We start from the raw sequence: 11808 nt of genomic DNA, 5'->3' as shown, positions 1-11808 counted from the left end.
GGCACTGGTGTTATTATCTAGCCTCCTTATCTAATAATTGGCTGTAGAATTTCCCCAGACTTCTACTTCAAGGGGTACAAAGTCAAATGAACATTCTCTAGGTCACCTTGAATTAGAGCAGTGATTCTCAACTACAGTGTCATAGCGCCCTGCAGTGCCTTGCGATCCTTTCAAGTATGGCACAGGGTGCCCTGCAATGTTACCACCGTTAGGAGTGCAAACATGATTCACTGCATAAATGCAGAGATTTCTGTGTTGGATACATTCTGAACTGCTTTGGTATTTCTGAGTTCTTTGCAACGGAAGAATTTCTCTCTCATTTTTTCATAGTCAAAAACACAACTGAAAACTAAGAGCTGGCATTTTCTGGGGCACATTGAGTCAAATGGAGGGGTGCCTTGAGTCTAAAAAGATTGAGAACCACTAAACTAGAGCATATAATTTAGAGAAAAATGCCAGTCTTGATTTTAAAATTTTCTGTGATAGAAGCTCTAGTACCAACCTTGGGTAGTGGCCCTGATAATGAATCATTTTCTCTGTTAAACATTTAGACCTTATCTCTAATCTAAATTCTCTCAGTTTTATCTTCCAGCTATTAAGATGATATATCTTCATCTACTCCAGTGAAGAGCACTCTAGTATTGAGTTTCTGTTTCACAAGAACATACCTATGGACTCTGATCAATTCATCCCTTGACCTTATTTTTGATAGGCAAAATATATTGAGCACCTTAAGCCTTTCACTGTGAGGCATATTTTTCACCTGTTAGCCATTCTTGTGGATCTCTGAACCTTCTCCAATTTTTAGCTTCTTTCTTCAAGTGTTAACCTAAACTGAGTACAGTATTCTAGTAGCAGTCATACCACTACCGATTGTATAACATCTCCATTCTTACTCAAATAGTCTCGTTTATATATCCAAGGATTATATTAGCCTTTTAGCTATTGTATCACACTGGGATCTCATGTTCCCAGGAAATAATCCACGATTCCCCAAAAGTTTTTTAGTCATTGCTTCCCAAGATACAGTCCTTGGTCTTGTGAATAGGCCCTGCATTCATTGTTCTTAGCAGTTTGCCATATTGAAGTACATATTATTTGCCAGCACTGTGTTAGCCAAAACTGTAATTTCTTTTAACAAAAAACATAATAAATGAGACGATGAGACCCAGTTTCTCATGTGATTCCATTTACTTTATCACCTTCCTTTATTTCTTTATTAATTGACTCCTATATCCGTTGTTTTACCCAGGATGAAGTCAAGCTGGGGTGCCAATAACGACCTAGATCTTCTCACTTGTCCTTTCTTAAATACTGACATTAGCTTTTTTGCAGTTAGCTGGAACTTCCCTAGTATATCAGGACACAATGAAAAGCAACTTTTACAGTGCATTAACATAACACTAATCAATATTCACAGAAACCCAGCCTTGTCCAGCTCTTTTGAAACTCTTGGATGCAAGTTGTCCAAACTTGATGGTACATTTAGTAGCTTGTGTTTAACATTGTCCTTAATTACCAGTATTTTAACAGTAGAAAGGAATCATAAGGTATGCATTATCTATTTTTCTTTCCCAAATATAGAACATAAACATTGTTAATGGTCCTGCTTTTTTGCATTATGGTTAGCTGTTCTTGCACGTCCAGACAACAGACAAGTGGATGATTCCCCTTGCTGTATGAAATCCTCCCTGTGTTCACAGTATAGCCCTAAATAAAAAAAAGCTGGCTCCGTCAGTTCTGATTCAACCACAAGGCGAAGTTTGATTTCTTGCACAATTTGGTGCTGTGACTCGGGTAGAGATGCCCGGAGTGATCAGTTGGGACAGACATCCCTTCACTGAGGCCCTGGCACCAAACCAAGATTAGAGACCTTTTGAAATCTCTATTGGGGCTTTTCAGTGAGAGGCTGTCTCTGTGTCTTCCTGATTCACTGCTTGAGGCTCACACTATCCAAACTTTTTTCTGCCAGAACTGTCAGACCCACTGTGTCAGTAGTAACTGTGAGTAGAAAGAGTTAAGGTTAAAGACGCTGTGTTGCTGTTGTCAATGAAAGTATTTCCCCGTGTGAATTGAGTTAAGTTCTGTAAAGAACTATGAGGTCTCTCTGAGGCCAAGGGTGGAAACCTTGTGCAGCCGTCTCGAAGACAACAGATTTGTTCTGTGTGCTCTTCGAAAACAAGGGTGCAAGGTAGAAACTCTTAGAGTGTGAGTGTTTGCATGATAACCGTTCACAAAGGATGAGACTAAAGAGATGCTCTTGAACCTCGTGCCTCAACGCAGAAATTCCCTTGTGTAAACTGAGAGAATGACTTGAGAAATACGAGCCACTGACCAGGTCTGAGACTAAGGTTGGGTTCAGCCGCCCCAAGGCTGTCCGGAAGGGCAGTTTTGAATGCAAGGGGGCCCAGCTGGAACCTTGTGACCTAGTGGACAGGTTTACCTTTTCCCCACCCTCATAAATGAGCCATGTCTAACTGTGAGTAACTGCATTGTGTGCTGTTATTGCAGTGGAGTCTTGTCTTTGGACATTAGCCATAGCATCTCTGTGCTGCTAGCAAATCTCACTACCTGACCGGACACCCTCAATAAGCCATTCCTGTATGAAAGACCTGTGTGAATTGAGTTTAAAGATATGGGGAGCAGAAAGTCTAAAGACATACCAGCTCCGCCAAAAGGGACTCCAGCCTTGTACATGTACACATACTATGGCCATAAAAGTTGTAAGTTTATAAATAAATGGAATTGGTATACCAGAGATAATTTTAGCTGGCAGTTTCCCCTGGGGGGAACATTTGATTTAAGTAAAATCATTCATCTCCACAGAGCCCTTGAGTCAAGAGGCAGTAATATACCACAGACTCAGTGGGACACATTTTTTGATTAGTATAAAGAAGCTTCCAAAAGACATCAAAAAAAAATCTCAAGTTCGGAGTCTTAAGGACTCCCAAGAGAAACTGAAATCTCAGATAAAGGAATTAAAACAGAAAAGTGCACCAAAAGTGCCCCATCAATAGTACCATCAGCACCAAAACAACTGGAAAATTGGCTCCGTGGTCAGACCCAGAAGGTAGTAATAGATGGAAGTCAATCATCATGGTGTCCTGTGACCAGTGGGGTCCCCCAAGGCTCTGTCCTTGGACCCATATTGTTCAATATCTTAATTAATGATGTGGACATTGGAGTCAGAAGCAGACTGGCCAAGTTCGCCGATGACACCAAACTTTGGAACAAAGCATCCACACCAAAAGACAGGCGGGTGATCCAGGCTGATCTCGACAGGCTCAGCAAATGGGCGGACGAGAACCTGATGGTGTTTAACACTGAAAAATGCAAGGTTCTCCATCTTGGGAGGAAAAACCTGAAGCATCCTTATAGGCTTGGCAGTGCTACGCTGGCTAGCACGACGGAAGAAAGAGACTTGGGGGTCATCACTGACCACAAGATGAACATGAGCCTGCAATGCGATGCTGCAGCTAATAAAGTAACCAAAATGCTGGCTTGCATCCATAGATGCTTCTCGAGCAAATCCCGGGATGTCATTCTCCCCTTGTACTCGGCCTTGGTGAGGCTGCAGCTGGAGTACTGCATCCAGTTTTGGGCTCCACAATTCAAAAAGGATGTGGAGAAACTTGAGAGAGTCCAGAGGAGAGCCACGCGCATGATCAGAGGTCAGGAAAACAGATCTTACGATGATAGGCTGAGAGACATGGGACTCTTTAGCCTGGAAAAGCGCAGGCTCAGGGGTGATCTGATGGCCACCTATAAGTTTATCAAGGGTGACCATCAGGATCTGGGGGAACGTTTGTTCACCAGAGCGCCCCAAGGGATGACGAGGTCGAACGGTCACAAACTCCTGCAAGACCGTTTCAGGCTGGACATAAGGAAGAATTTCTTTACTGTCCGAGCCCCCAAGGTCTGGAACAGCCTGCCATCGGAGGTGGTTCAAGCACATACATTGGACACCTTCAAGAGCAAATTGGATGCTTATTTTACTGGGATCCTATGACTCCAGCTGACTTCCTGCCCTTTGGGTGGGGGGCTGGACTCGATGATTTCCGAGGTCCATTCCAGCCCTAATGTCTATGAAAATCTATGAAATCTATGAAACTTTATCCACAAATAACTGAGAATGAATCTGCAGAAGAGATAATTGATTTTCTTAATGTGCCACCCCCATATCAGTCCCAGACACAATCCGAACCTGAAGAAGTCCAAAGTAACCAAATAGACTCTTCCAGCAGGATTAGCCCACCTCACCAGGAAACTATCACTCAGCAACCGTCACCTGCCCCCGGGCATGCCCACGTCCACTGGAGGCAGGGCGTCTGTCTCCTGAAATCTCAACCCCCTCCTCTTGTTTAAGGTCTGGTACCCAGTATGGTCCAACCCCTTCTTTAAAATCTAAAAATGCCCAACTTATGCCTTTACACCAACTTCCAGGGCAAGGTACAAATGGGGAAACTACAATCACAGCCCATGTCCCCTGGACCCCAGGAGATCTCCTAAACCTTGTTAAACAATTTCCCAACATCAGGGAGGAACCCCAGAAATTTAGAGATGAATTGGAAACTGTAATCCATTATTATAATCCAACATGGGCAGATTTGAACCATTTAATGAGAAGTGTTCTGCCCTCTGACATCAGCAACCACCTCATCGCACAGGCTACTTGGCCTACTCAAGACCCCAGAATAGGAGATCACTTAGCAGATGCCTGAGGACGCCTCCTTGAGGCTGTGCTTAAAATTTGCCCCAGGAAAACTGACTGGGCCGAAATACATAACTGTAAACAAAATAAAGAAGAACCCCCAGCAGACTACATGGACCGCTTGAAACTAGTATTTGAAAGACATTCTGGTATTGAAAATGCAGCTGAAACTGCCCCAGAAGCAGTTGCTTCTGCTTTTGTCCACGGACTTCTTTCTAAAGTCCAGGAACAGTTGTGCACAATTGCTGTAGGTTGGCAGACTAAGCCACTTGCAGAACTAGTCACCATTGAAAATCATTGTACAACCTGCCAGGAAAAGAAAAAGGAATCCACGGAAACTAAGCTAATATCATTACAATTACAGACTTTAGGCAGGGCAGAAGCCGATGTTTCCATCGAGGACAGTTCAGAGACAGGGGATGTGGTCATGGGGTGCGATGGAACGAGGAGGGTTTCAGTCCCAAAATAATGACAGTTGTCATTAGTGTGGCCAACCAGGACACTGGAAAGCTCAATGTCCTCACCAGCCTGGCCAGCCAGGGATGATGTTTAACCTGCCACCACCTCCTCTCTCAATTCTCTGTCCTGAATCAGGGACCCTCCTGTTAAGCCAGCCTGAGGAATAGTAACATCATCACAGCCCTGCTTTTCCCACTTAATCAAAATGATCCCTTTGTTTCCTGTGTGATAAATGGCATCTCTACAAAATGTTTAGACACCAGTGCAAGCCACTCTACTCTTCGAGCTGAAGAATTTTCCACAACTCCCCTCTCCTCTGCTGTTGTAAACTGTAGGAATTTCAAATCAAATAGTTCCTCATCCTGTTTCCCAACCATTACATGTTTCTCTTGGTCCTGTTTCTGATCAACATGCCTTTCTCCTTAGTCCTTGTTCTCCTGTTAATTTGTTAGGCAGAGACTTGCTTTGTAAACTTGGCTGTACTATCTATTACTCTCCTAATGATGTTTATTTGGATGTCCCCTGTGGTAATGAAATGGCTGTACTTGCTGCCTTAGCTAGCTCACCACCTGAGCCTGAGTTCCCTGATCTTTCTGTGTTGCAAGAAGAAATCATAAAAGCTGTCCCTCCGTTTCTCTGGTCCCAGCATGCTAATGAAGTAGGACAAATCCACACCGCCCAGCCTGTAAAAATTAAGTTAAACCCAGCTAAGCCTTTACCCAAAGTTGCTCAATACCCTTTACGTCCAGAAACTGAAGAAGGGATACGCCCTGTTATAACTGCCCTTTTAAAGCAAGGTATGATTGTCCCGACTAAGAGGCCCTGCAAAAAAACCTGGAAAGAATACCTATTGTTTTGTACAAGACCTCCGTGCGGTAATGTCTGCAGTTTTACCTACTTTTCCTGTTGTACCAAATCCAGCTACTATCTTGTCCTGTATTCTTCCTAATGCTTGTTATTTTACTGTCCTTGACTTGTGTTCTGCATTTTTCTCTATTCCTATACAACCTGATAGCCAGTTTCTTTTTGCATTTACCTATCAAGGACTTCAGTATACCTGGACGCAATTGCCCCAGAGCTATACTGAATCCCCTTCTCTTTTTTCTCAAATTCTGAAGAAAGATCTAGATGACATAATATTTAAAGAAACTTCTGTGCTTGTGCAATATGTTAATGATTTGTTCTTGGCATCTACCTCCCTTAAAGCCTGTAAAAACAAAGAAGGCAGCACATCCCCACCTTGGGGACCGTTTGTAAATTTACAATTAGATTTTATTCAAATGCAAAAATGTTGTTCTTATAAATACGTCTAAAAACATATGTGTGTTTTCTGGATAGGTAGAAGCCTACCCATATGCAAAAGCTGACACCATCACGGTAAGCAAAAAGTTGCTCAGAGACTTTATTCCAAGGTTTGGTATTCCTTTATCCCTAAACTCTGATAGAGGAACTCATTTTACTGAACAGATAATGAAAGAAGTCTGCAAAGTCCTGCAGATCCAACAGAACTTTCATTGCCCATACCATCTACAGGCCTCGGGCCAAGTGGAATGCTAAAATGGCATTCTGAAAAATAAACTGGCCAAAATTTGTGCTGAGACTCACCTAAAATGGCCAGATGCACTTCCCATAGCCCTTATGAGTATGAGATCTACTGCCAACTGAAAGACTGGGCTCAGCCCACATGAAATTCTAATGGGAAGACCCATGAGGCCCCTCACCTCGCCACCTGTTGCTTCCCACTTTTGCGATATACATTCACTTGATGATACCATTCTTATTGTAAGGCACTAATGAAGTGTGTTAAGGCTTTTCATTCACAGGTACAGATAGCTCTCCCCAAAGAACCAGATGAGCCCATTCCAGGTACTCCTGGCCACCAACACTGCAATGAAGTGTCAAGGACTCCAGACATGAGCCATTCTATCCTGCCTGGAGATTGGGTCCATATAAAAGTCCATCAACGAAAGTCATCACTGAAACCTCACTGGAAAGAGGCATCCAGAGAAGAAAGTCAAGAGGAGATTGGATAGGCACCTGGTTGGGGTCTTCTGACCCCTCCCACCCCCAGTGCTCCTTCCTGCCCATGGCAGGGGGTCAGACTAGATGATCTGTCTAGGTCCCTTCCAATTAATTGATTCTATGATTCTATGAAAGGCCCATTCCAGGTACTCCTAACCACCAACACTGCAATAAAGTGTCAAGGACTCCAGACATAGATCCACACTTCACACAGTAAGAAAACATCAGCCCCGTTAGAACCAGAGGCTCCTCCATATCAATCTTGTAATCAGCCTCCACAGACCGGTAGTGAGCCTAGCGCTTGCCAGCAGGAGACCTCAAGACCAGTAGTGAGCCAAGTGCCTACTGGCGAAAAGGATTTGCCACTACAGAGCAAAGAGGATGTGCCCCACCGACACCACTATGCCCTTCGGGACAGGAAAAAGGCCTCTACCTAGTTCCTGGGTCCCAAGGTGGAGTTGGTTAGTCATGATTTAGGTAGTTCTCAGTATTTCTTTTTGGGCCATCTTATATGAACTTGACTCATCAGTTATAAGAAACTCTGTGAACCAAACTACACTCCTGCACCCACAAAGAAGATCATTTCATGAAAATATGTTCTTGTCTTTAGTTAATCAAATTGGGATAGATTTAAATGTCTCTCATTATTGGATATGTAGTCATGTCCCTATCTATTCTACCAGAGAAATACCCATGATACCGGTACCCTTGAATGCAACTCAGATATTAGCCCCTTACTATTCAGATTTTCATGGAAACGAAACTTGGCAGAATGTAAGTTGCAGCCAGTCTAACTATGTATGATTAGCTTATGCAACCCCTGGAAAGTTCTGTTGGACCTGTAATGGATCTCATGTTGTAGTAGGAGTCAGTAAGTGCAAGGTAGAATTTAAGATAAATGGTGCTTGGTTTTCTAATGGTTCCTAGATATCTAACTATTCCTCTGCAGGTCAATTTTCAGGCTATTATACACAATGGATGATGTCCCCATGCTGTAATACAGGTGGATTTACTGCATTAGCTGGTCACTATTTTATGTGTGGAGATAAGGCCTATAAAAATCGTCCCTCTGGTTGGAGAGGAACATGCTATGTCTCCGCAGCATATCCCGCCTTTACTATTAGATCTCACTTACCTAAAGGAAGAATTCGCAATGTTGGCGAAATTACAGAAATCAAAGATTTGGGGGTATAATGTTCCCCAGCTATGGCACAGCTTAGCTATGTCCGAGATAAAGAAAGTTGCACCATCTCTGAAAAAGATTGCTAATGCCACTGCTGATGGTTTTGATCAAATAAATACAGAAATGAAGGAAATAAGGCAAATGACATTGCAAAACCGACTTGCGTTAGATTATATACTAGCCAGCAAAGGAGAAGTCTGTGCTTTAATAGGTAAAGAATGTTGTACTTATATTCCCGATAATTCAAAAGAAATCCAGGATTTAAGTAAACATATTCAAAAAGAAGCAGCTAAATTGCATGAGTTAGATAGCTGGAATTTGAGTTCTTGGTTTAGCTCTATATTCAATTCCTTAGGCTCTACTGTCATTCATAGTTTGTTGATATTGTTTGTTGTTTTTATTGGAGTATGCCTAGTGTTTATGATAGTACAATGTTGCTTAAGTGGTGCTGCCAAGCAAATGCGAAATAGCCCATCAACCAGAAATGAAGTATATAATTTGTATGTTGAAATAGCAGAAAGTAAAGAGAAAGAAAAACTAGAAGTTGAAAGGCTAATGGCCATAAATATCTAACTTGTTGGGGGAAAAAAAGGAGGGAATGTGGTAGTGGATTTGGTTGGGCTTCTGGCCTGCTTGACTAGGAAAACAGACAGAGACCAGAAGTGCTGATACTGCTTATTTCAGTTATATGATAAGGAATCCTGCATGCCTTGTTTTATCTTGATATATTACCCTGTGCACGGATGTTTTCTTTAAGTAAATTGTCGGTATGTCTGTGTGTAATTTACTGTTGTTTTGTTTCTCCAAGGTCGTATTTTTTTTCTCTTTCTCTGTCCTAAGTATAAATATGCTTGTAAACTTATAGAGTTCGAGGATTCCTTTGAAACAGACAAGTGAGTGAGTGACTTGCTGTATGGAATTCTCCCTGTGATCACAGTATAGCCCTAAATAAAGAAAAGCTGGCTCTGTCAGTTCTGATTCAACCACAAGGTGAAGTTTGATTTCTTCCACACTGTGCATTCAGCTAATGTGCAGTAAGTAAGTGTGCAATAAGTTAATGTGCATGGATTTGGCACTAAATTTAGTGCCAAGTCCCTCCAGCCCTGCCTTGTGCCTTTGTGGCCACTGGAGGGACTTCCAGGGTCCAGTCCTTGGCCAGCACTTGGCAGCCATCTTTAGAAGCCAAAACCCACTGCGAGCATTTGGCTGTGATCTTGGAAATACAACCCCACCCTCTGATCCATGGCCAGCCCCTTCCCTGCCCAGAAACCATGTGTCCAGTGCGGGGGCAGCATGCAGCATTTCCCTCCTTGCCCAAGCTGCCTCTCCAAGCCATAGATGCTCCAGCCCCTGCCCCTAGGAGTGACAACCAGTTTCCCATGTTTGCCATGGTGCTGACCTTGGTGGCCCCAGCAGGCCCCCACCACTCAGGTCGCACATAACGGCCATGGTAAATGTGGGTGTTCAAGCAGCCACCCTGTAGTGGTCCTGGAGGTTGCACAGGAGCCACCAGGCTTTTGTGTGGTGTGCCCTAAGGCAAAAAATGGCTGCATGCTTTTATAGCCTGCAGTAAGGGGCTACTGGGGAGCAGCCCTGCCCTGGCCCAGGAGAGGGTCTGAACCCGAGGGCTGGGCTCAAGCTGGCCCCCTAGTGTCAGGGCACACCACTAACTAAAATTAGTGTTGGGTCATGTCTACATGTGCGTTACTGTACCCCCTAGTGTTGGGTCACGTCTACATGTGAGTTACTGTACATTAACTAATCATGACTAAATTTAGTTACGATTAGCCATTTTTACTGTGCAGTAAGGGCATGCAAGTAGATGCACACCCTTACTGCGCAGTACACTAGACTAAGTTTCATTGGCACATCTTGTGTAGATGCAGCCAGTAACACTGGTGTAGATTCTGACCAGCAGAAAATTTGGTCCTTATCCACCTAACCAACAGGGGGCCACAGGAGAAAGGGAGCTCTCTGACCCTGGTCCTGGTCCTGGTGCTGCTCAGCTCACCCCAGAAACTGGGAACCAATCAGCGCCAGGACTGGGGAGCACTCTGCCCCCTGTCCCAGCTCCTGACATAGAGCTGGCAATTCCAGAGGGCAAATGGGGGTTGGGAATCTAACCCCCGCCAGGCCCCCAAAGGCGCTCCATACAGCATGGATCTTGCTGCTCTGGGGAGCAAGTGGGAACTCCCAGCTGCTGCCCAGTCCCGAAGCAGCCAGCTCTGAACCATGTGGAGCTGCTCTGGAGGCCAGGTGGGGCCTGGATTCCCAGTCCCTGCTCAGTCCCTGAAGCAGCCAGCTCTATGCCAAGGAGGGCAGCTGATGGAAAGCCCCATGCCCTCTTGCTCAGGAAGAGGCTCACTGTCAGCTGCCCTACACTTGGGACAGCTCCCAGCAACTCCCTGCCAGGCAAGGAAGCTCTGCCTGGCAGGGGCTTGCTGGCAGCTGTGTGTCTTGATGGGCATAGAGACAGGAGAGCTCTTCCCACTACAGGAACAGCTCTTTCCTGGCTTCATGCATATCAGGGACCCTCCTGATGAGCATGGGGCCAGGAGACAGCTGGCACTGCAGTGGGCAAAGCTCTCCTGGCCCCATGCCCACTGAGATCATCTCCATGCCCCTTGCCAGCCCCTGGGCTAGCACCTGGGGGAGATTGGAGCTCTGCTTGGTGGCTGAAGGGGGGCAGAGCAGGGCAGGAGAAGCCCTGTACCAGACTGCTCCCATTGGGTGCCTGAAAACATGTGGGGAGGCTGCTCTGACATGCTCTATTACAGCATGTCGGAGCAGACTTGATTAATTGAGTTTGCTGGAGTGTGGCAATTAGTATGCTCCAGCCAGCCTCTGCATCTTATAAATCAGCATCCCCATGCTTCAAAATGGTGGTGGAGGCACTTTAACTAAAGCTCATTCACACCCACAGTGTGGTAAATTTTGAGATATAAAGGCATTTTTAGTGAAGAATCCATATCCCTCGGAGAGTCAGTATTCCCTTACCAGAGGCAGTATTTGTTAACTTTCAAGGATCACCACATGGCCCCTCATGTTGTCCAGGGCTTTATCTTAAATAAAGATTTAGAACTGGGTTGTCATGGTGCTTTAAATCTCATGAAATTATGGCAAAAGTTGCGACTGGCAGCAAGAAGGTGCTTCCTAGCTTATTTCATTACTAGTTTGTAATTTCTGAAAAAAAATTGTTTGTAGAATCATAGAGAAGTATTGCTGGAAGGGACCTCCAGAGGTCATCTGGTCCAACCCTCTGCCTGAGGCAGGATCATCCCTATCCAAAGCATCCTATACAAATCCTTAATCTAAACTCTTTGTATAACTACCATCATCCCTGACACAACACATGACATAATACCCTAACCTGCCACAGGTAAAGCAGGAGAACCACAGTGGCCATTTCCTGCTTTTATAAAAGACTGCTAAC

This window comes from Crocodylus siamensis, chromosome 3 (assembly GCF_052110815.1).
Source record: "Crocodylus siamensis isolate JL-2025a chromosome 3, ASM5211081v1, whole genome shotgun sequence".
Lineage (NCBI taxonomy): Eukaryota > Metazoa > Chordata > Crocodylia > Crocodylidae > Crocodylus > Crocodylus siamensis.
This window is presented reverse-complemented; position numbering follows the sequence as displayed.